The sequence below is a fragment of the Sminthopsis crassicaudata genome, chromosome 1 (genome assembly GCF_048593235.1).
Source record: "Sminthopsis crassicaudata isolate SCR6 chromosome 1, ASM4859323v1, whole genome shotgun sequence".
NCBI classification, from domain to species: Eukaryota; Metazoa; Chordata; class Mammalia; order Dasyuromorphia; family Dasyuridae; genus Sminthopsis; species Sminthopsis crassicaudata.
In genome coordinates, this window is record NC_133617.1 from 225,635,237 (window position 1) to 225,660,362 (window position 25,126).

At 36.9% G+C, this 25,126-nt stretch overlaps 1 protein-coding gene across 4 annotated transcripts in view; it reads left to right on the top strand.

The window, feature by feature from the left end:
* Positions 1–16,347: 16,347 nt before the first annotated feature.
* L3MBTL4 (L3MBTL histone methyl-lysine binding protein 4) overlaps positions 16,348–25,126 on the top strand; it is a 506,551-nt gene continuing 497,772 nt past the window's right edge. For 2 of the 4 annotated variants that reach the window (XM_074275337.1, XM_074275383.1), the window contains exon 1: positions 16,553–16,603. The gene's annotated coding sequence lies outside the window, so the exon portion shown is untranslated. Of the gene's footprint in view, positions 16,450–16,552; positions 16,604–16,963; positions 17,526–25,126 lie in introns of those variants that run through there. The other 2 variants (XM_074275355.1, XM_074275363.1) reach the window with 2 other exon arrangements.

Sequence of the window (25,126 nt, forward strand, 5' to 3'; positions counted from 1 at the left end):
ATTTAGAAATATATTTAAAATGATTATACATGTAGAACCTATAAGATTGCCTATTGTCTTGGGGAGAGGGGAAGGGAGGCTGAAAAAATTTTGGAATTCAAAATTTTATTGTAAGTGAATGTTGAAAATGATCTTTGTATGTAATTGGGAAAATGCTATTTTAAAAGGCAAATATTAGAATTATTTTTATATGTAATTGGAAAAAGATATTTACAAAAACATTTTTAAAGAAGTTCAATGTTGTTGGCCAATAAAAAAAATAAGAAAACTGGAAAGATAAGAAAGGGCGAGATTGTAAAGGGTTTAAACAGAGGAGGTTGTATTTTATTCTGTAGGTCACAAAGAACCACTGGAGTATATTTAGTAGGGAAGTGACATGTTTAGACCTATAGTTTGAGCATCATTTTGATACCTGATTGAAGGATGAATTGGAGAGGGGCAAGAAAAACAAAATTATTGCAATAGGATTGGCATCAGAGTAGTTAATGGCAGTGAAGAAAAAGAGCCATATATATAAGAATTGTTGGGAAGGTAAATATGAGAAGAGTTTATAATTTAATAGATATGTGCAGTAAGTGCAAGTGAGGAATCAAGAATGACACTTAAGTTTTTGAGCCTGTTTGACTTGGAGGAGAGTGTGACATCAAAAATAATAGAGAAGTTCAAAGGGGAGATTTGGAGGGGAAGGTAATGAACTTTACATTTTATATATAAATTCAAAAATTATTTTCAGAATCTTGGTATGTTTATTTTATAATGTTATTTATAGTTTTACTTATACAAAAATATACTTCTAAGAAATATAAAAATATGTTACCTCCAGATTTTGATAGTATAAATCAGTTTCTCCAGGTAAGACAGAATGTGTACCATATTAGAAGATAAAGAAGAATTAGTTAATAGGAGATAAGACCAGGCCACAACCCCAAAAACTCAACTGAATGGGACAGCAGTACATGGTTATTATAACATCCCATAAAAATTGCTGTCTATAGACATACTGTATATCAGTCACCAATGATTCATACTCCCCACTACAACAGTATTTGCTTGACCTTGCTTTGTATAGCTCCAGATCTTTGGGGGAATCTTGGAGGCTTATACAAAGAAGATAATTAGCTCTTTGGCTCCTTACTCTTATCTAGATTGCTCTAGGAAAATATTCTGATGTATTTGTAACACTTGTAGGCAGTTTGCCTTGGTTTCCTTATCTGTAAAATGAGCTGAAAAAGGAAATGGCAAATCACTTCAGTATCTTTGCCAAGATAACCCTAAAATGGGGTCATGAAGAGTTGGGCACGACTCAAATGACTAAACAACAAAACCAAAACATGCTTAAAATTTAAATTTCCCTATGTATGGATAACAAGGGTCTTTAGGCTCCTTAATTCTAGGTAGGATACTAATTTTAAACATTCTTTATTATAACTCATGGAAAATATAGATAATACAAAAGATTCATAGTAATTCATAAACAATGGACAAATAAATAAAATATTTAAATAACCCATCAATTTTACCCTGTCTTCAGAAAGGATTGGAAATGGGAATTGCTTTGGGGGCAATGGTTGAAATTCCACAAGTCCCTTATTCCCACAGAATCCTTACAGACATCAGACTCATAATATCACTCTGTGATATTTCCTTAGAAAGTAGACATAATTTAATTGTAGGTTTAGTGAATAAGCAATCGTTTTCCCATTTATCTACACTATCCAAGTAATTCAATGGCTTTGTGCTCCAGGAAGGCATCATATAGGACTATTGCTGTTGCTTGTCATTTTTTTCTCGAAAAGGATCATGTTATCAGGGAGATGATGCCATAATATATGAGTGAACTGGATTTAAGTGGGGGTGGGTTGTCATCAACCTCACTTTTTCCTCCTGAGCCTTCTTAGACAGTTTAGTGGCAAGCTAAAGATCAGGGTAATTGAAGATGTCCCTGGATGCAGTGGGAGACCCTGGCCTTTTTTAAGCTAAGGTCTTTAACAGAAGGGAAGAGATGAAAGAAAAAGAAAGGAAGAGAATTTAAAACTCAAATTTTTAAAAACATGAATGTTAAATTTTTTTATATGTAATTGAGAGAAAGAAGTTTACTTCTGAGTCTAAACCAGTCAATTATCTTGAAATTTTCCATGTTCTATTGACAAAGAACTGGCAGTCATACTCATAGTTCCATGGAGAGGTACCCCTCAAGTGCCTCCAAACAAAGCTTCACTCTGTAATTTCATCAGTTTGATTAGGAAACTCATAAAATCAGGCAGGAATGCTCTTTAAATATAGATGAGAAAACTGAGAACTAGAGAAGCTGTGATTTGCCAGAATTACATAAGTAAAAAAAGAAGATAGGTAATACACACTTTCTAGTTTTGAATCTAGTGTTTTTTCTGATAATGGTATAAAATTTCCCCCATTCTCAATTTTCTAACCATAAGGAAATAATTTTCCACTCTCAGTTTTTTATTTCACTCTCTTCCAATCACAAACTAGTTGACTATTTCTGGTTTAGACATTTTTGGAGAGTAACTTTTAAAATAAAAATAGCTGACATAAAGTTTTAATGTTTACATTCATTGTTCACAAAGCTGGGAGTTAGATATTATTATCCTCATTTTTACAAATTTAAGTATTGTGATAGAGAGTTTAAGTGACTTTTCTAAAGCCCTGAAGCAAAATTCAAACTCAGATCTCTGGGTCAGTAAGCTAAGCTAAGTAAGTAAATGCCTGTGGCCAGACTTAAATTCAGGAAGCTGAATCCTTCTGACTTTGGATAGGGCTCTATTTCCACTGCACCATTTATCTGGTTTTAACAGATTTTATAAGGAAAAGAAAATAATTCTAATTTGTAATATTCTAATCAAATATTCTATTCTTATTATAAAGCTTTTAAATTTGTCTCTATGGATGTAACTGAAAAGAAAATGAAATTAATGGAGTATCTACTACACAATGGAAACTTTAAAAGGTATCTTTTAATAAAGTGACTAAAACCTTCCAAGAAACAGTTTTCAGTTCTGTAGCTATGCACCAGTGCATAATACTTTCTACTTTGCTAAAATGGATTTCTCAGCCTCCTCCCCATCTTCCTCCGGATTTTCTGACATTAAAACAAATAAACACACACAGGCACTTTTTAAAATTTCTTACCTTTATCTTCTACAAAGACATAGATATTTCTCTTTTCTTTATGTAGAGTGAGTACAATGACTGGCACCTAGGAAAATTTAATCAAGGCTTACTCCTTCCCTTCCTTTCCTAAGGAGTTGGAATAGACATGGGAGATGAATACACTGCGGAGAACAAAAACACCTCTGGGGTCCTGAACCAGGAAAAACCACATGGAATAGACACTGGGTAGATGGGGCCAATTCTGTTGTTGAACTGATGATTTCCTTGTTACTTGCATTAATTTCACTCTTGCATTATTTCAACAAATAGCTAAGGCTATGCTCCAGTGTTTCTTTCTTTAAAAGTTTATTTTGCCATTCACTTTGAAAGACACTAGATTCTTTAAGATAATGTGTTCAATCATTGCATTAATGATTTATGTATATCCTTAGGAAAATTCATCCAAGAGCTAAGCAATGGGTAGTGAGATACACGTGGAGAAAGATAGATTTTATTATTGCTGGTAGGAATTCTCTGGAAATTGGGGGTTCATAGCAAAAAAAAAGATATTTCATTGATTCATGCATTTTGTTTTGTTTTGTTTTCAATGAGTTCAATTAGTCAGCTGAGATGAACTATATCATTAGATACTAAAAGAAGTAACAGAAACAATTGCCTAGGGATCACTGGCAGATCATGAAGTATAATGATCTGACTAACTTTCTGGAGGTCTCAGGACCAGCCCTTGGTTTCAGCAGAATAATCACCAAGAGAATAAAAGTCAGGAATAAAGTCCAAAGTCTTTATTATCTCCTTCAGTCTATCTCCTTCGCCTTGGGCCGGGCTAACTTTCTGGGGGACCTTCAGAAGGGTCTTGGTCTCAGTGGAGAAATGAAGGGGACAGAAGAGCCAACAGGATGATGGGAGTTGGAATGTCCCTCTTCCAGTCCTTCTTGGCTCTAATATACCTTATTGTAAGTACATCATCATAAGTGTCAATCTTGTGGAATAGGTGTCAAATTATATAACTACACTAAGTACTAAATACATGTAAACTAGAGAATCATTATATTAATTCCACTGAGTTAATATCTTGTTGTAGGATTAAATCAATCATACTGAGTCTTAAGCATATTTTTTTAGAATTCCTGCCCTTTACATCTCCCACTTTCTTTTGTTTTAAAACATAGGTGACCATGCCCTCCCTGATTTCTCAGGAAAGGAGATGAAAACACCAAAGGGAAATGGGGAGTCAAACCAGATTTTATTAGTGGATTTCTGAAGGGTCTCGCTTGAAATAGGTATAATAAATCCATCAGCATGAGAAGTATTATACAAGCACATAGTAATATAACACAGGCTAGTAGTGATGCTCTCTCCATAGCTGGTTCAGGATCAATGTACTGTTACAAATATGAATTATACATGCAGGTAGTGATATAACAAACAATATGAATCAACATGGTGTTATAAAAGATTTCCAGAAGTCCTAGAAGGAGGGTATGCCTCCTTCAGCAACCAAGTGATAGTCACAAACCAATATATTGTCTATTACTTCAAGTGTCAGGGAATCTAAAGAATCCTTCAAGTTTTGAAGTCCTGTAACAGTCTTATCAACAATTTTTGATGTTCATGAGTCAATTGCTATATACATTGGGTTAACAGTCATGCTTTTTCAATGCTAGGTGTAGTCAGAGATGGAACCACCTGATGTTTGAGTTTTCTCCTTTGTTTTGAGGTGTTTTTCTCTTTTTCTGTCTCTCTCCGAATAGACAAGGTGATTATGGCTTGTTGGCATCCATATGATTCCTTCTCTATCTGTAGAGATACAAGCAAACCCTCTCCCTGAAGAAGTTAACTTATCTGGTCCCTTACATTCACTACTTTCTGGATCTCTCCACATCACCTGGCAATTACATTGGAGTTGCTTGCACTGAACACTGCCCTTCCATTGGGTTATAAAACCTGTATTCTCTCCAATTGTAATCCCTTTCTCCCATCAGGTTGCTTCCTGGCTGATTGATTATGTAATCTCTTTCTCCCATCTGATTGCTTTTTGTCTGATTGATCATGTCAGAGTACTGAAGTTCTAAAGACTCTCTGGGTGTAACCTCAACTGCCATCATGCCCCACCTTTTTTTGTTTGAGATCTTGGAGCTGGGCCCTGCCTCTCATTTCCCTGGGTCAATCTACATTCTGAGGCGCAATGGAAGCCTCTGTTACATTTTGGACATAGGGTTTGGGGTTTTGTTCTCTCACCCTGTCTTTTCACTCTATCTCTGTGCCAACGTTGAGCTTTCAGATGCCCTACTTTACTACACTGAAAGTATTGATGAATCTCTAGTCCCTTGCCAAAAAGGACCCTGTTTTCTTATGTTTGGATCTTGGGAAGTCTGCATCATAGCCTGGGTATAAAAAAGTATTTGTGGGTACTGTGGCACAGCGCCTTATGATCTCCTTTAAAGGAGCATCCTTGTGTAGTCCCAGTATAATTCTTCTATAAACCTCATTAGCATTTTCTCTAGCAAGTTGTTTTATCATTATTTCTGTTGCTGCATTTTCATCAATAATTCATGTGACAACTGTTTGCAGATGTCCCACGAAATCAGCAAAGGGTTCATTTGGACCTTGCTCTATTTTCATGAAGGCTTCCTCTCTATCTTGTTTTCCTGGGAGAGTGCCCCATGCTTTGATAACAGCAGCAGCAATTTGCCCATATGCTATCAAAGAATAATTAATCTGTGATAAAGAGTCTGCATACTGACCTTTCGTCAGCTAGTTGATCAAAGATGACTTGTATATTAACTCCAGTTTGCCTATTTTGTTGGGCTTGTATCCTGCATGGTTTACTATACTCCCAAAGCCACAACAAGTTTTGTCCAGGTTCTAAACATTTCTTTGCTAGAGTTTTCAAATCACTTGGGGTTAAAATTTCAAAAGCCAAATTCTCTAATATAATTTTTTTTTTTCTTGAGGCTGGGGTTAAGTGAGTTGCCCAGGGTCACACAGCTAGGAAGTGTTAAGTATCTGAGACCAGATTTGAATTCAGGGCTGGTGCTCTATCCACTGTGCCACCTAGCTACCCCCCAATACCATCTTAACATAAGATGATGTAGCCCCATAAAAATTACAACTCTTTTTCAGATCTTTGATAATTTCCAGATCAAAAGGAATGTATCTTCTCCTGGCTTTACCTGAAGAATCAAATTCTTCAATCACAAGGTATATTTTTATTCTTAAATCAGATATACCCTGTCCTTCTTTTTTACCTTTAAGTAGTGCCTTTTGTAATTTTGTCATAGGGGAAGACAAAGCTGCTTCATGGGTAATGCTGATTGTGTCCCTCCCACTCCTCCTTCTCCCTCCACCAGTGAAGGGTTAATTGAGGGAGGAGGGTCAAGGGATGGGGAATGCCTTAATAGCTCCTGCTATGAAGCACCACACTCCTTAATTTCATCAGCACTGTACTTAGTTCCTTTCTTGTCTAATTCTTCATGCTTTTCAGCTATTTTGTCAATACCATCCCCCTCCTTCTCTTTCTTCTTTTTCCTTATTCTAAAACTTACTAATTCCCTAAAGCCAATTGTATTATGTTGTATATATAGAATTTTTCTTCAGGAATTGAATCAGGACTATTATGATTGTAATATTCCATTAGTTGCTCTTCCACTAGTTTCCATTTCTCTGGTTCTAATTTTTCTTCCTTTGAGAACCAAGGAGACGTGTATTTTAATGTTTCTAAAAGCCCAATGATCTGCTTCCAAGTTACAATCAAACCTTGGTTTTTTTTATTAGCTTAACTATGCATTCCACACATTACCCTTGGGTGGGGAAGGTTCTTTTCTAAGGAATTGTCCCATTTCATCTGACACACTAGTTTAGTCTTTACCAAAGTTTCCTGCAAGTCTATTTTTGTACTCACCCTATTTCTGGGTCAAGGGGACTTTTCCACTGAATTTAGGATTGTGTCAGTGGGACTTCTGAGTGTAAAATCCTTACGTCCACATTCAGGCACCAAAATGTAATGTTCTGGTTAGCTCTCTGTAGGTCCTCCAAATGAGCCTTGGTCTTCTTAGTGGAGGAATGCAGGAGGTAGGAGAGCCACCAGGATGGTGGGAGATGGAATGTCTGTGGCTGACTTTGTTCTCAGTTTAAATACCCTATTATAATTATATCAATTGTAGAACTATTACATCACCATGCTAAGTATTAAGTATATGTAAACTAGATAACCATTGTCACATCAATTCCACTGAGTTAACACCTTGTTGTAGGATTAAATCATACTGAGTCTTAAGTATACTTTTTCAGAGTTCCTGCCCTTTACAATGAAGAACAATAAACATGTCAAAGACCTGCAGAATGGCAAAAGTTGTTTTCAGAACAACTAGTTTTCAAAAAAGGAAATAGTATAATTTTTGTCAATTATACAAAAAGATTAATTTCTTCTTTTGGGGTTTTTTATTTATTTCTTACATCACTTCTCCAAAACTGATAGAGAAATACTAGAGTCTCCTGTCCCTAATTAATGGTCACTATGTCTTTTGGAAATTCAAATCTTTGCATGCTAAGGCATTTGAAGCACTCAGTTTATTACTGATATTGGTTTGTTGTCTATAATTTCTTTCAGCATAATACAGTTTATCTATTTTTATTTTTTTCAATATTTGTTTTTGTTTTGTCAGATTCACTTAATTAGAGCATTTTTTTTCTATTCCTCCAACTTTATTTTGTGAATGCATTTCTTTTTCAACTGTATTTCTGGGAAGCAACAGATTGTACGATTTTGTTTTCTTATCCAATATATCACTCTTTTTTGCTTTATTGGATTGTTTAATCCATTCACATTTAAAATAATAAGAATTTGGTTTCTATTTTCCTCCATCTGTCTCTAATATAGAACTTTTTTTCCCCAAGTTTTTCTCTCTCTTCTACTATTCTTTCGTTCTTTTTTTTTTTTTTTTTTTTTGTCATTTGTTTTTTCCTTTATCCTTGGAGTTTTATTTATTACTTTTATTTTTGTGCTTTCATCTAGTATTATAATTCTTCCCTTGATTTTTTTTACTCTCAGTTTAATCAAGCAGATTCCCTCTTCTTCTAATACTGTTCACTAAATTTAAAAATTGCATTTTGCATCTCTTTCCAAAAAGGATTTTTCTCATTTTCTTCATTATCCATTTTTCTGTCTGTCTACTTTACACTCTCAATGTCTGATTCATCTTCTCTATAATTATCTGGACTCTCTTTTCTCTATGTCATGTAATCAAAGCCTCCAAGATAGCCATTCTAATCTCTCCCTTTTAGGCATTTTCTGCCACTGTAACACAGAATATGCCCCATCTATTCCCCTTTTCATTGTATCTCATTCTCAGAACAATACCAGTTATTATAGATATCAGAGAGAACATTGCCCCATAGTGGGGTCCTTCCCTTTTCATATTCTTGATTATGCAGCCCAGCTGATCCTTACTCTAGTTACTGTCTTCTCTTCCCTACCCCCCACATTTGTTTCAAAATTTCTCCCTGTGATCTCCTTTCTACTGATTTCTTCTTTACCAATTTCTCTAGACAAAAACTACCCCCTGACATGATGTGAGCTAAAGTCCTCCCTCAGTCTTTGACTTTGAGTAGTTCCCTAATCTATAAAATGAATATGGCACTACTCACTAGGCTGTTGGTAAGGATTTAATGAGATAATTTTTGTAAAGAATTTTGTAAATCTTAAAGTAGAACTGCTATTGTTGTTGTTAAACTCACCTATTTATTTTTTTACTCAAAGTATGAAAAAATAAGCAACAAAGTATTTCTTCCAAATATGTGAAGAATGTAATTTAATTAAGAAAGATGCTTTTTTAAAGGGAATTTGATGTAAATGAAATTTAAAAACCCAGTGATTCTGCTAGAGCTACCTAGGAAGAGAATCTGTCCAAATGAGTTTAAGTTGATTAAATAAAAACGAAACAGAAGAGGAAACTTGTTGATAAAATCCAGGAAACTGTAAAAATTTTTTATGGAAAGGCCATTTCAGTGACATATATTTCAGCAAAAGGAATAGAAATAATGCTACTTGAACTCTTGAGAAGGACTAGATTTTGATTTTGACATTCTGATTCTATAAATATTTCATTCCATATTTAAATCAGTGCATATTGGTAGGTCTCTGACAGTCTTTAGATGTGTCAGCTATGGTTCTTTATTTAGTATTTCAAGCACTTGTGATTTCATCTTTGTAAAGCTGTCCTTCAATGGTACTGATTATAACCCTTTTGGAGCTTGAGAGATGGTCTTACAAAGTTTTTAAAAAGTGATCAGCTCACCTTGTAGCTAGTCAATCAACTTAGCTAGGCTATTTTATTCACCATCACTAGATCAGTACTAAAAGTTTTTCTATTTTGGAAGGAACTCCTAAAGCTTGTGCACTTCTGGTCTGGCCTTTAAGAAGACCAAGTCTTCTCTGTGTTACAATGATGTTCCTGTCTGTTATAAGAAAATAAGCAGTTTTATAAGGACCCAAACAATGCATTTGGTTGTTGGGGCAAGAAGTACTGACTAGAATGCTGAACTTCAGGGGAAGAATGGGCTGAGTTCGAATTCTTCCTTAGACACTTACTAATACTGTGTCCTTGGACAAGTTTGTTAATGTCTCTGAACCACAGTTTCTTCATCTGTAAAATAGGAATAATGCTATCTCAAGTAGAATAAACTTACTGAACACCTACTATGTGTTACTATTCTAACAGCTTGGTGGTGCTAGGGATAGAGTTCAAGACCTGAGTTCAGATATTGCCTCAGATACTTAACTAATTGTGTAATCCTGGGCAAGTCCCTTAATCCTATTTATCTCCTTTTCCCTCATCTGTAAAATGAACTAGAGAAGAAAATGGCAAACCATTCCAGTATGTCTTTTTCTCAAAAACTTGCTTTTCCCTAACAACTTCTATCTAAAATATTAAATGCCTTTTCCACTTTTCATGGAACTTTTATCTTCAATAATAATTTACAGAAATAAAATAGACCTGGTACATAATCACATATAAAATCTTCCTTTGGAGAGTCTATGTCTTTCTCTTCCAAACTCCATGAGGATGTTTAGTGGTAGATGGAATATTCAATGAAGATTTCTAGGATGACAATTTAAGAATAGAGATGTTTTTCCAATGAACATTTATTAAACACCTACTATGTGTCAGACACGGGGGATACAAAATGAAGCAAAGGATAGTTCTTAATTTCAAGGAGCTTAAAATCTAATGAGGAAAACAACATGCAGATAAATATAAATGAGGAAATCTATATATAGGAAATACAGGAAAAATTAATAGAGAGAGAAGGAACTGGAATTAAAGGTGGGATATTAATTGCGACTTAAAGGAAGCCAATGAGGTCAGCAGTAAGAACAGATGAGGACATTTCAGACATGGGGGACAGCAAGAGATAATGCTCAGAGCCAAGAGATGGAGTGTGAACAGCCAGGAAAACAGTGGCAGTGGACCCAAGAGTATGTCTCTGGGAGTAAGGCATGAGGAAACTGAAAAGGTAGGAGAGAGGCTAGGTTATGGAAAGTTTTTAATGCCAAACAGAGCTTTTTTTTTTTTCTTTTTTTCCCTGAGGCAATTGGAGTTAAATGACTTGCCCAAGGTCACACAGCTAGGGAGTGTTAAGTGCCTAAGGCTGGATTTGAACTCAGGTCCTGACTTTAGGGCTGGTCCTCTATGCACTGCACCAATGAGCTACCCCTAAATGGATCGTTTTGTATTTGATCTTTGAAGCAATAGGAAGGCACTGGAGTTTATTGAGTAGAGGTGGTGACATGATTAGACCTGACTGATGTTTAGGGAAATCACCTTAGTGACTGAATGGAGGAAGGGATGGAGAGAGGAGAGACTTGAGCGAGGCACAGTCATCAGGAAGCTGTTGCAATAATTAAGTGTGAAGTAAAGGCAAGCATTTTGGCAGGGCCAGAGGAGAGAGGGGGGATCATTGCAGAGATGGTGCAAAGGTGAAATGAATAGGCTTTGGCAACACAATGGAGATGAGAATGAGAGATGGTGAAGAATCCAGAAAGACACCCATGTTGTGAGTCTGAGAGACTGAGAGGCTGGTGTAATAGGGAAGGTAGGAGATAGGATAATAAGTTAATAAAGGAGTTTATAGAAGCATTGATTATCAGCAGTGAAGGCCCAGTTCAGATTATGTGACATAAATTTGAAGTGAACTCATTCAGAATGATTGTGTGATTTTTTTTCCACCTTTGCTCATCAGATTTGTGTAGGAGTGAAGGGTAAAGAATGATGAGAATGACCCAAGACTTAAACTTGATTAAGCATAATCACTGATGTGATAAGGGGTTGGGAGTTAAGAGAAGATTTTGTAGAGTTAAATTAGTTTACCAGGGAGTCAAGACTGGAGAGAATGGCTAGTGCAAAGGAAATGGCTTAGAAGAGAATTGAGAATTCAAAGGTTTAGAGAGTCTTGGATGAAGAGGTGGATTTTGTAAGGGAAAAGAGGGGAAAAGGTAAATGGCCAGTAGATTATTGTTAAATGAGGAGATTTCAGAATTTTTGAATACAGAGGTGGTACATTTGTAGATGATGATAAAATCAAAAATATTATCATCATTGTGTGTGGTTGAGATGGGGTGGAAGAGCAACTCTTGGGAGGTGAATAGATGCAAGGACTGAGTAGAGTGTTTTAGGGAGAATCAATGTGTATGTTTAAGTACCCTTATATGAAGGCAAGAGTTGGGGAAGAGAGAAAAATTGCTCTCCCAGCAAGGGATAGGAATGGGGAACCTTGATTATAGGATTTTCATGTTTCTTCATGGTGTTTCCAAGGCACTCATCCCAAAATTTTAGGAATAATCCCAAAACTTTAGGAATAAGTTATAAATCAATTACAATTCCAACAGTCACTAGAAATTTCTTCTTTCCCTAACTCCATTCCCAAACCTAATGATTTTTTTGTTTGTTTGTTTTTTTACTGAGATAGAGGTCATCCATTGTGAATTCATTCTTCTTCCTTTCTCTACACCTTAATGAATCTGCATTTTTGCTCATATTTTCAAAGAATATATGAGGATGATTAATGTATAAGAAGAATGTGAAAGTAGGCAGTGGAGAAAAGGGAAGTTAAGTGAAGAAGAATCTTTCAAAGAGAAGATTTTTATTTAATCCTGCTAATTATAGGAAACCACTGGAATTTATTGAGTAGGATAGTGAAATGTTTGGGATAGATTTCTGAGGTCATATAAAATCACTTTCGTAACTGAATGGAAAAAGGATTGGGGTGGGGAGTGGGGAGAAACTTGTGATAAGCAGACCCAACAGGTTATTGCAGTAATATAGGCATAAGGAAACAGGGGCCTGCACAAGGTTTGGTGGCAATGTAAGAGGACAGAAGGAGGTAGCTTTGAAAGATGTTGAAAAGGTGAAATTAATAGGGGTTGGTCACAGATTGGATATAGGGAGGATGCCCTCAATGGGGGAAAGTTTTGGGGAAAAGATAAAGAGTTCAGTTCTGGATGGATATGTTAAATTTATGCATGTTCTGGAAGGCATCTTTTCTCAAAATAATCATGTTTCATTCCCATTTTAAAATTTGGTGATAAATGTATTCACCTTCTTTGATTATTTCTTTCTAAATATCAATATATTTAACTTCTGTGCTCTCAATATACATTGATTGCCTCTCAGATAATTTTAATATTATGCAATTAAACTTATTTTTAAGCTATTAAACCAAATTCTATAGATCACTTGTGCATTAAAGAAAAAAATCAAATCATTAGTGGTAGATCATGTGAAGAGGAGTATGGGGAAAGAAGGATAGAAGAGTAGAGAAGGTACCAGGTTATAAAAGAGTTTTATATGTCAAATAGTTTTTTATCTAAACTTGATGGTGATAGTGAGCCACTGAAACTTACTGAATGGGAAAAGGGTGACATGGTTAGATCTACCTTTAGAAAATCATCTTGGCATCTGACTGGAAGCATCACAGAGGGTGGGAGAGGCTTCAGAAAAACTAGTTTGAAGTTTATTTTAGTAGTCCACACCAGAAAGTCAGAGGTGGATTTCAACTGTATGCATGGAGAGATGCTGTAAAAGTAGAAATGACAGATTAGATATGTGAGATAATAGTCAATGGATAACATTGAGACTTGCTTGATGTGCTGGATAATTTTGCGGAATTGTTTCTTCCTCTTTTTAAATTCTTTGTTAAAGGAATGGAGATAGTGGATTGGCCAGCAGTATATTGGAAAATAAAGTTGATGTAAAAACAAAATGTATCAATAAAAATTATATAAAAACTAAAGCATTTCTGAGTATGTATACATCTATCTTTTTTACTAGTATGTCTGACTTTATCTTACTATTTTTAAAAATTGTCTCCTAATGTTTTCTGTACCTTCCCCTTAACTAGGCATAATAGTTACATGATGTTTGAAGATATTTATATAAATTTGAGTAGTTTTATGTATGAAGCTGGGTTTTGATTAGAACAAATTAGTGAATCTCATAGTCAGATTATTTGAATTTGAACCATTCAAATAGCATATGATTTATAAATATGGTAATTGATTCTAGTCAATGTATATATGCAATGAAAAAGATTTAAGGTTTTTAATCTATTTCCTAACATATGGCAAAGGATAACAAATATATTTCTAATTCTAACTTGTTACCAGGAAAAGAAGTGGTTAAAGAAAGCAAGGTCTTAAAAATTATTGAATTGCACATCACACCTAAAGATAAACCTTTAACAATATGGTAAAAATGTCATTATCTTTTAAAATATCATAGAAGCACAGACAGAACTATCTTCTCTTTTTAAAAAATCTTCGTACACATTGGCAGATTTGCAGGCTCTCACTAAATGTAGTTGAATGACCTGCAGTGTTATTTAAAATCATCAGTGTTTAAATGTGATATTGTTGGTATATATTATGTATATGTGTGTGTGTATATATATAATATATATATATATATATGAACATATGTAATTTAACTGTCTGCTAAAAATAACCTGAAAACCAGTCTTTGAAAGCAGCTTTTATCACCCCTGCTTTCTTATTTGACTATCAATTGGGAAGCAATATAGTTGTTGCCTCTAAGAACACGAAAATTTTGGGACTAATAAACAAGCAGAGGCTTTAATATAAAATCTCCTTCTGAGGAGCTGTTGTTCTGTCATGACCTACTCCATATGGTTCCATGGACCAAGTCACACCAATGCTTAACAAAGAGTTTTCTTGGCCTTTGCCAAGACCATTGGAATGGTTTACCATTTTCTTCTCCTGCTCATTTTACAGATGAGGAAATTGAGGGAAACAAGGTTAAGTGATTTACCCAGCTCTCATAGTAAGTAAGCGTCTGAGGATGGATTTGAATGTAAATTTTCCTCGACTCCAGGTAGAATTCTATCCAGTAAGCCACTTTCCTGTTTCCTTTTCAGTGACATTCCTCCCCCAAAAGTTAGGTGATCCTTAGACACTAAATCCAGGTTGAGTTTTTCCCTTCTTAGAAATGCAAGTTATGATAGAGCACTGGCCTTGAATTCAGGAGGACCTGAGTTCAAATCTGATCTCAGACACTTAACACTTCCTAGTTGTGTGACCCTGGGCAAGTCACTTAACCCCAGCCTCCAAAAAAAAGAAAAAAGAAAAAAAGAAAAATAAAAAAAAGAAAAAAGAAAAAAAAATAAGAAATGCAAATTATGGAAGGCACCTTTTCTCTCAGTTAAGGACGTTTCATTCCCATTAAAAAAATGTTCATCAATATATCCGCCTTTGATTATTTCTTTCAAAACATCAGGATATTTAGCTTGTGTCCTCATCTGCACTCAGTTAATTTTAATATTATGCAACTGAACTTACTTTTAAAGCCATTAAACCAACTTCCATAGACTACTCGTGTGTATTAAGGAAAAAATGTGGGGGGAAAAGGGGGAAAACGTAGAGTGGGAGGACTGGGAAAGAGATAATTTTTGAAAATTATTGTTTTATGTAAATAGGAAGTCAGTGGAGTACAATAGAGCATAAGGTTGAGAATCATTGGAACTATGTCATTGATCTTTTTGTATAGTGGATAGAACGTTGGTCCTGGACTCAGGACTTCAAAATCTAGCCTCTGTCACTTCTTAGCTGTCTCAACTTCCTCATCTGTAAAAGATAATAATAATAGCAGTTATTGCTTCCCAGTTATTATGAGAATCAGATGAGATAATTGTAAAGCACTTATCATATATATTAGCTACCATTATTATTGTATTACCTCCTGATTTATTGATTATCTTTACCACAACTGTATGACGTTGGACAAGTCTGTCTCAGTTTCCTCATCTGCAAAATGGGAGTATTAACGACACCTGCCTCCTAGGGCTGTTGTGAAGATCAAATGAGATATTTAAAGCTTAGCACAGTGGCAGGCACACAGAAACCGCTATATACATGTTAGCTATTAATAGCGTAACTTCTGTCTGCCTCTGTTTCTTCAACTGTAAAATGGAGATAATAGTCCCCAAGGCATGAGGAGTAAATGAGATCCTGGAAAGTGCTGAGCACATTGCAGGAGCTCTATGGATATTAGGTATCTTTATCATTGATTAATCCTTCTTATTATTTTTAAACCTTGATTTACTGACCACCTTCCCTTCCTACCTATTCCTTTCTATTGGGCTCTTTCCCTCTTCCTGCAAATATAGGCAGGTTTCCATTATCTTAAATTTAAAATAAGCGTGTTTGGGGCTTTCCCTACTTTAATCCCGGTACCTGCTTCTCTCGGTCCCTCTACCTGAGTACTCGGCAAAGTCATCTAGTCCTTTGTCCTCTCCTCCCCGCTCCCTTTTCCGCACTCCTTCAAGCACTCTTTCTAATCCTCTGTCCCCCCGGGGGATGAAGGGCTGGGGGCCGGGGGGAGGCAGCGGCGCCGGGTCCCACGAGCCCCGAAGCAGAAGTCAGCGGAGAATGCGCCCGGGGCCCGCGGGACCGCACGGGGGGGGGGGGGCGCAGCCGAGCGGAGTAGGAGGAGAGAGTGCAGAGAACCCCCGGTCGGGGGAATGGGTCTCTTTCCATCCCACCTGCTCCGCAGAGAAAAGCCCGGGGCTGCACGAGGGAAAAGGGAAAACGAGAAGGGAGTCAGGTGCAAGATACCCTTCGGCCTCCCGCAGAGAGAGGCGGGAGCATGCGCGCCAGGAGGAGCGAGGGGGCGGCTCCCCATCCTCCCCTCCCCCGCCGCCCCTTCCCCACCCCGGGACTCCGGTTTGGCTGCATTGGCTAACGCTGTCCCAGCTGCTCCTCAGGTCGCGGCCCCGCCCGGCCTGTCACCGAGCCCTGCGCTGCTGGGGGTAAGGAGGACGTTGGCTCTAGAGCCATGTGGGATGGTCCCGAGGGCGCGTGTGCGAGAGCCAGGGCCCGGGGCGGGGGGGCCAGGGGGCGGGTCAGGGAACCCGGGGAGGTCCGGGCAGAAGAGGAGGTGGAGGAAGGCGAGTGCCCAGCGAGGTGCGTGCGGGCCTGTGGCTCGGCAGATCCGTGGGGTTGGGGGTCGGGGTGGGGGGCAGTGGTGGAGTTAATTTTATCCCACCCCTTCCCTCTTTTTCTTTCTCTTTCGGAGGACGCCGGACGTATTGATTTGGCCACTCCGCGCGCACGCCTGGGGCGCTTGGCTGCCCCGACTTTGCTTGCACTTTGGACGGGGCGCCACGGCACCGGCATCCCTGGGTGGCTCCCCGCGGGCGTGGGGGAACTTTGGGGGGCCGCGGAGCGGGCACACCGCCTCTGCCGCGATCACCTGCGTGTGCAGTAGCGGACCCAGCCGCTGTCGGGGTGGGTGGGATATCGGGGAAAACGCGGAGACCGACGTTTTTTTGGGGGAAGGAGCATGGGAGGATCCCCTGCGATCTAGAATGACCTTATATTCCCGGGACTTTGCGCCCCGCGTGCCTTGTGTTTCCCCGCGGGGTGTCCGAGCGTCTGCTCCTGCTCCTTTGCCCCCTCCTCTTGGCACTGGAAGTGCCCTGGGGGCGTTCGCTCCCGGGAAGCCCTCTCTCTGGTCTTGCCCCATCTCGCCCGCTTCTTCCTCTCCTGACTTGTTGGACGTCCTTCGGTGTCCGAGACCGTGGGAGGGCTCAGAAGGCGCCCTCCTCTTCCTCTCCTAGCTTCACTTTGGCCTCTTGGGTGGTTGAGTTTACGGGAGCGACTCAGAGGCCAGATGTTCTGAAAATCATTTTTCACTTTCTGTTTTCTTCGGGGAAAAACCCTCTCTGATGGAGACGCTCGTCGTTCCCTCCGTCACCCGTGGCTTCCTCCTTTGGTGGCTAGGGGGAGATAAGTAAAATCTAATTCTGAAAGGAGGAGGAAGATCTTAGGAGGTTTTGCCGGAAACAGTGCTTGTAGCATCTACTGTGTCTGAAAACTCCCTCAAGTAAGTCCCATGACCTCCCCTTTTTGTCACTGGGATCGTCTCATCCCGTTCTTTATGATTAAGTTTATTTTTATACTTCATAAAACATGGTAAAGAAAAAATTCCCCTACTTTACTCTTCTGGAAGCACTTGGAATTCTTATTATGTATCAAATATTTGGTAAAATCAGTGCCTGATTATTTAATCAATAACCAAAGATTTGGTGATTTCAGTGCCTTGTAATTCAATCAATAATCAAAGGCTTGGTGAAGTTAGTTTCTAGTAATTCCGTCTGTAATCAGAGTATTGGCTTTGACCTGTCCTGAGCCTTATAACAGAGGTATTGTCTGTTTTTAGGACTTCTTGGTCCTTGATCATTTGTTTTTACTTAGATAATGGTCAGAATCTTTGCAGCAATTCATTTACAGTTTGTTGCTTTAACTCAACAAAAGTCTACTTTTCTAATTTTACAGACAAGGAAACTGAGGCTGGGAGAGAAGTGACATGCCCAAGATCTCAGAGTTAGTGAGTTTTAGAGCTGACAGAATCCAGATATCCAGAATACTCTTTTCCCTATGTGTACTGCTTTTAAGGAATGTACTGTAAACTCAGCATAAAATGCAAATTGAAACCGACAAGGCTTAGTTTTGATTAATCATATGATTTCTCTGAGTATTTAGCAACTTTTCTTCCCAAGTGAATTTAAAAGAAAATGTTTTTACTGTCTTTTGGTTTTTACATTGTCTTACTTGTGCAATCTCTCTCTCCCCTGTCTATGGAGCCAAGAGCCCTTGTGAGATCTAATTAAAAGGAAAAGAAAAAGGAGAAAAGCATATCAGTAAAACCAGCCAAAGCATTAAATCACTTCTGACAGAATTTACAGTATTCCAACATCACTTGCAAAGATGGAAGGGAAAGGTTTTTCCTCAGCTCTTCTAGGATTAATCTTGGTCCTATTGCAACATTTAGTTTTTTTGTTTGTTTGTTTATGGTGGTTGTTTCTATCTTGTATGTTGTTTTCCAAGTTTTACATCTTGCATTCTGTATTAATTCATCTGTGTCTCCCCACTTAATAGTGGGTTGATAGGATCATCAAGAGCTTTTCTCATTGTTCAGATGAGGAAACAGGCCCAGACCTGGGAGTTTTTGACCTAAAGTCATGTAAACTATAAGTATCTGAGAATTTGAACTCAGGTCTTCTGATCTAAATGGAATACTCTTTCTACCATATTGTGTTGCTAAAAGTTGTAATGCATAGAGTGCTGGATTGGAGTCAGGAAGACCTAACTTCAAATCCAGCCTCAGACAATTGTGATCCTGGGCAAGTCAGTTAACTCTGTTTGCCTCCATTTCCTCATTTGTAAAATGAACTGGAAAAGGAAATGGAAAACTACTCCACTATTTTCCCCAAAAAAACCCCAAATGAAGTCACAGTTGCAAACTACTGAACAACAACATGCTTTTTTCCTCTTTGGATACAGATACAATCTTTATGCTTCACAAATTCACATTCAAAGTATCTTTAAAACAAGAGAAAGATTTGTGAGAGGAGAGATTTGCAAGATACATAAGTATGTGGACAGACAGAAGGCATTGACTGTTTTGGCATCCCCTAAAGGTTAACATTTATTAACGAATAATTCTACTTCCATAAATAATAATATATAAACAGATAATATGTAACAATTATATTTTAAAAATTTAATAATTGTGTGTGTGTGTGTGTGTGTGTGCACGTGCAAACAGGACTTGCTACAGTGCTATAAAGACACTTATTTTCATAGGAACAAAACACTAAAGAAAGCTGGAATCTTGGAGGAGGTAGTAGAATTAGGGTAGAAAAACGGGTGGGAAGGAGGAATGTGGCTTTGGCTTTTGATCTTATGGGGATGTCATAATGGACTAGGAGGTATTGTGGGTTTTGGTTATGATACATTCAATGTGAAGTAACAATGTGTTCAGTTATATTGAGGATGTTTGTATATTAGACTTTTGAGCTAGCAGAAACAAGAGCTTGAGAATGTTAATTAAGCAGGGACAGTTAATGAGTTCCAATTTCAGGTATCATGTAGCATGTAGCATTTCAAAGTGATTCACTGTGTTATTGTTTTGACTTTTGGAATTCTGAAACTAGTTGGTTGGTTGAGGTCCTTCATAATTGAAGAGGACCAAAATACATCAATATATCAGAATCAATATAGTGTGTTTGTAGCTAATCAGACTAATACCAACTTGGAAAGCTCTATCACAGGTTGGGCATACATAGTCCATATGAATCTTTGGGAGGGAAATGTCTCTAAAATTTTCACATCTCATGTTTCTTTTGAGCACAATTGACACTAAAGTTCTTTAGAGAAGCCTTGAGAATGTCCTTGTATTTCTTCTATATGAGTGCTTTCTTTGTGTGAGCTATCCTAAAAGTAATATTTTAGGCAAATGTATATTTGATATTCAAACATTGTGGCCAGAAAGTCAGAGTTAATGCTATCTGCAGTTGGGTTTGAATGCTTTGTAGTTCAGTTCCAGAAAGGATCAAAGTGGATATTGGATTCTGAAATTATTTGCTGATTTTCCTACCATCTAAATTCAGTACCTTTCCTGGCTTTTTCCTTCCACCTAGAGATGGCTAAATAGAGGTGTTTCTCAAAGCTCAAATCCTGTTCCTTTTTTTTTTTTATATTCTCTTTCTTGTGGATCTTATATATGCATTTCACACAATTCTCCTTGCATTTTATATAATTTTAACTCCAGTTTCTCTCCTTGAGCTTCTAATCCCTATTTCAAACTACTACTGGACAACTATAGTTGAAAGCGTGTAAAACTCAATTTATCCAAAATTAAATTCATTGTCTCTTGTCCCCTACCTGCTTCTCTCTCTCTAACTGCTTCTTTGTCCTGATTTTCCTATTTTCCTTGAAGGGTACAATATACCATTCTCTTTCCAATCACTCAAGCTGGAGACCTTGGAGTTGCTTCTGACATCTCCTTTCCACCCACATTCAGTTATTCCCCCAGTCCTTTTGATTGGATTTGGTCTGCAATATCTCTAGCATCACTGCCCCCTCCTTTCCTTTCCTCCAGCCACTGTGAACAAGGTTATTGCTGTGGACTCCTAAGTGGTTGTCATGCCGCCAGTCTTATTGTTCCAAACTCTCCTACACATGCCTTTGCCAGATTAATTTTCCTGAAGCACAACTCTGTATGTCCTGCTCAGAATCCATAAACCATGCTGTGCTTATGGAATGAAGTCCAGCTTGTTTAAAAACATAAAGCAATAGATTTAAAGTAAAAGGGATCTAGGAGTGGTCTAATCCTGGTTTTGTAGATAGGGAAACTGAGGCCCAGGGAAGTTAAATGACTTTTCTAAGTTTATATAACTTATAAGTGGCTGACACAAATTCATAGAAATTGTTTTGGTTTCCAAATCCATTTTTCCTTTTCAGTTCACCATGATGGATTTCAAGATCTTTCATAATCTCCCTATAGGATGTTAAATAAGACTAGATCTCTTCAAATCCCTTGGGCCACAGTTTACACATCTAAAATGGAGATAATAATACCTCATTTCTCAGGGTTGTAATGAGATCAAATGTGTGTGTGTCTATCTGTCTGTCTATCTTTCTATAATTTCTTGTGTCTGGAATGTGTCTCTCTTTCCCTCGCCTTTTCCACATCCACCTGTAGAAATTGTATCAGTTTTTTTTTTTTTTTTTTTTTGTATTTCAAATATCACCTTTCCAGTTTAGCCACAATTAGGAAGTAGAAAGAAAGGAGGCTGTGAATGAGAAATTTGAAGGAAGATGCTAAATCCAGGGAGAGGATGGTTTTAATAAGAAGCTAGTTTTGTTTTAGCAGTGTCAAAGGCAGCACTGCTCAAAGGCCATGAGATTTGACTAGAATTCAGTACAGGAGGAGGTAAACTTAACAGTTCCTTGTTTTAAGGCACTTGCATAATATGGAGGTAGAGCTGTGTGGTTAGAACATTGGGGACATTTGAGTTTAAATCCTGTCATAGAAACTGACTAAATATGTGAATATTTAACTTTTGGGTCAGTTCATCCATAAAATGAAATTAATAGCACCTGCCTCCCAAAATTATTGTGAGGATAAAATGAGATAACATTGGTGAAGTGATTTATAAATTTTAAAACTATTATCATTATTGTAATTACTGGAGAGAGTTGAGTCCTGGTGAAAAAGTCACATTTGAAATGTAGCAACCAAATACCATAATATATAGAAAAGAAGCTTATGGCAATATAAATATTAAGTTTATCATTTATTTGTTAAATGAGTTAAATGGCCCAAATATCACCTTACAGGCAACATGGGCTACCTTTGCGTTAATTGTAGAAAATTGGTTTGTTCTTAGGCAGGACTATTGTTCTTAGTTTCTGTTAAAGTTAATGGCTCCAATTGTTTTGAATAGTCATTTGAAATAATATATATCTGCAAATAGTACAGTTTATCTGCTATTGGGCATATGACCAAAATGACATAGATACCTACACACACACACACACACAGAAATTGAAATATGGCAACTGGCTTTAACACAGAATTTATACCTTTTCCATGTGGGTTTAGTGTTTATTAGAAGTTTCAAATAGACTTTGACTAGTGCTATTTGTGGGATCATGTGGCAAATATAAGAATTTATTCATGTTCATAATTTTAAATGCAAGTACAGCAGATTCTTTAAAAATAGCTATCCTGAAAAGCTAGCATTCTTGATTGTTTAAAACAATTTAAAAAAAAAGAATATGGGTATTGATTCTTTGTTTTTAATTTTTTCCCCTATCTTCTTCATCCCCAAGGAACTGATTTTGCCATGGTCCCTCAGTCTATAGCAAGAGGTATTTATTTATTGCATTTAGAACAGCTTTGATCCATTCTGAGTTCCATTTTCGCTAGCGAAGTGTGAAACTAGCTTCAGTGTTTAGCTGTTAATTATAGATTTCAGGGAAAATGATATCTTAAAAAATCAGATTCGGTCCTTTATGATACAATAATCCAAGATGTATTTGAAGAAAGGTTTGTTTTACTTTTGTGTAAATTATTAATACACCCAATAGACCTTGTTCTATCATGTCTACAGAAGTTACTTTTTAGACAGAGGGGTGCAACCTACTAACCTAGTTCACAGAATGTTTTATAGAATTTAGAATTAAAGGGAACTGTAGCATCGTAGCAGATCTATTATCTATGCTAGAATAGAGCCTAGGTGGAACTAGAAAGGGCCCTATGTAATTTAGAACAGCTAGGCGCAGGGGCCCAAATTTTGGATTTGATTTAGAAAGATCCCGAGTTCCAATTCTATTTATTAGCTGCAACTTTGTCAGTTTCAGAGGAGTCCTGGTTTCCTCATCTGTAAAATGGGAAGCAAGCCAGTTAGCCTTTATGAATATACATCCTCAGCTGTGAAATGGGATTAACCAACTTTTTAGGAATTAGGGTGAGGATTAATATAGTATAGGTAAAAAAAACAACGGGGAAAAAAAAAAAAAACAATTTTTAAAAATCCCACCTGTACACCCTTTATTAATTTTCCCATTTTTTAATACTTGTCAACCTTGAATTGTTAATGATGCTGTTTCAACATTTTTATACACCTGATATGTGGAAATAGTTGAGAACAAAGCTCTCTTTTGCTCTTTAAGTTAGTTGTGCTTTTTATTCCCATAAAATATGTTGTGAATGTTTTCTGGGCAGCAGTTTGACATAACTTTCAAATAGGCCTGGAAATTTGGGATTTGTTTCCCTTTTGCAGATGGCTATTGCAACAAACTTCAGTTTAAATTTTTAGAATTAAATGGAGGCACAGGAGTTTGTGGGATTTCTGCTAATTGCCAAAGCCAGAGAGCGGACTTACTAGTTGCTAAAGACTTCAATAAGGAAGGTTGTGGGATTTTGTAAACCATTTAAAACAGCAGCTGTTAACTGGCATATATCTCTCTTGTGGATCCTGTATAAACTGAAGGAAGTGTGTCTAGTTCCAGCTGCTGCTGTCTTTGTATGAGGGACTCTGCCCGTCTATTATTTTGTAATAAGTCACTGGTAATCTTGAGGGTTTAGGATTTTTCTCTTGTTTGATTTTTGTACCTAGAATGAGGACAAGGAGAATGTCACTGAAATCATTTTTAAAAAGAATGTCAATCTTCATTGTCCAAAATAAGTAATGCTCTTTGCTCTTGCCAGTGAAGAAAAATAAAGGTAACCTGGCAGGTGTAGTTATTCATTAGTTTTCCAATATGATTAAAGAAGTCATTAATGCATAATTTAGTGGAAAATGCTTGCTTGGTATTTTTTTGCAGTTGAGTTATTTCTTTTTTTTTTATGTTTCTGGAAGCTTTTTAATTTAAAGGAAACTTTGGCTCTGACTATGGGCTAAGACCCTTAAATAATAAGAGCTAACATTTATATATACCAAAGTTTGTAAAGCTCTTTACATATATTCTCATATTTGAGTTTTTTAAAAAGGAAGCAACATGATGGCTTGGGATTTAAACTTTTTCTTTACTCCACATTTAGAATTGTTAGAGCTAAAAGGGACTATAGACATCTACCTGAATGTAATTTCCACTCCCTTTTCAATTTTATCAAGGAGAAAAATGGGAGCCCAGAAATATTAAAATCACTTATTCAAGACAACGTAGTGAGTATATAAAAGAAGTGACATTTTTTATACTAGGAGGCTTCTTGGTGATTAGAAATTTTCTGTTTAAATAGTTGTTTTTTTGGTTCTTGCCAGAAATTACTTTGTATCAGAAGTGTTACACATTGGGCCAGTCCCTTGTGTCCTGTAATATTAACTTCCAAGTGCAGCCTGAAGCAGATTTGAATATAGCTGAGAAATATTTAACATAACAAGTAAAAATAAAACATGGTTAATATTTATATATGGTTTCTAAGTCAATACACAGCCTGAAGGGATTGTTGTGTAAAACTTAGTGATCTCCATGTCTACTTGAATTTGATACCATTGCCTTCTTATGAGAATTATAGTTGAAACTTTTGCCAAACAGCAATATTATACAATAATCAATTCTGATTGTGTGACTTTTTCCAATGGTCTTGTAACCGTGGGGACTGAGTGTGGACCACAACGTAGCATTTTCACTTCTTTGTTGTTGCTTGCTTTCATTGTGTTTTCTTACTCATTTTCTTTCCTTTTTGATCTGACTTTTTTTTTTTGTGCAGCAAGATAATTATATGAATGTTTACATATATTGGATTTAACATATTTTAACATGTATAACACATATTGAATTACTTGCTGTTATGGAGAGGGGGTGGAGGGAAGGAGAGAAAAATTTGGAATATCCTTGTTTTGCAAGGGTCAATGCTGAAAAATTATCTGTGCATATGTTTTGAAAATAAAAAGCTTTAATTAAAAAAAAGGGAAAAAGAAACTTTTGCTAAGACTTAAGCAGCTGGGTGGTACAGTGGATAGAACCATAGACCTGTTGTTAGGAAGACTTGAATTCAACTTTGCTATGGAACCTTAAAAAATCATTTACCCTGTTTGCTTCAGTTTTTTCAACTGTAAAATGGCACATATAATAACACTTACTTATAATAGCATTTCTCCGGGGCATTGTGATGATCAAATAATAAAATAT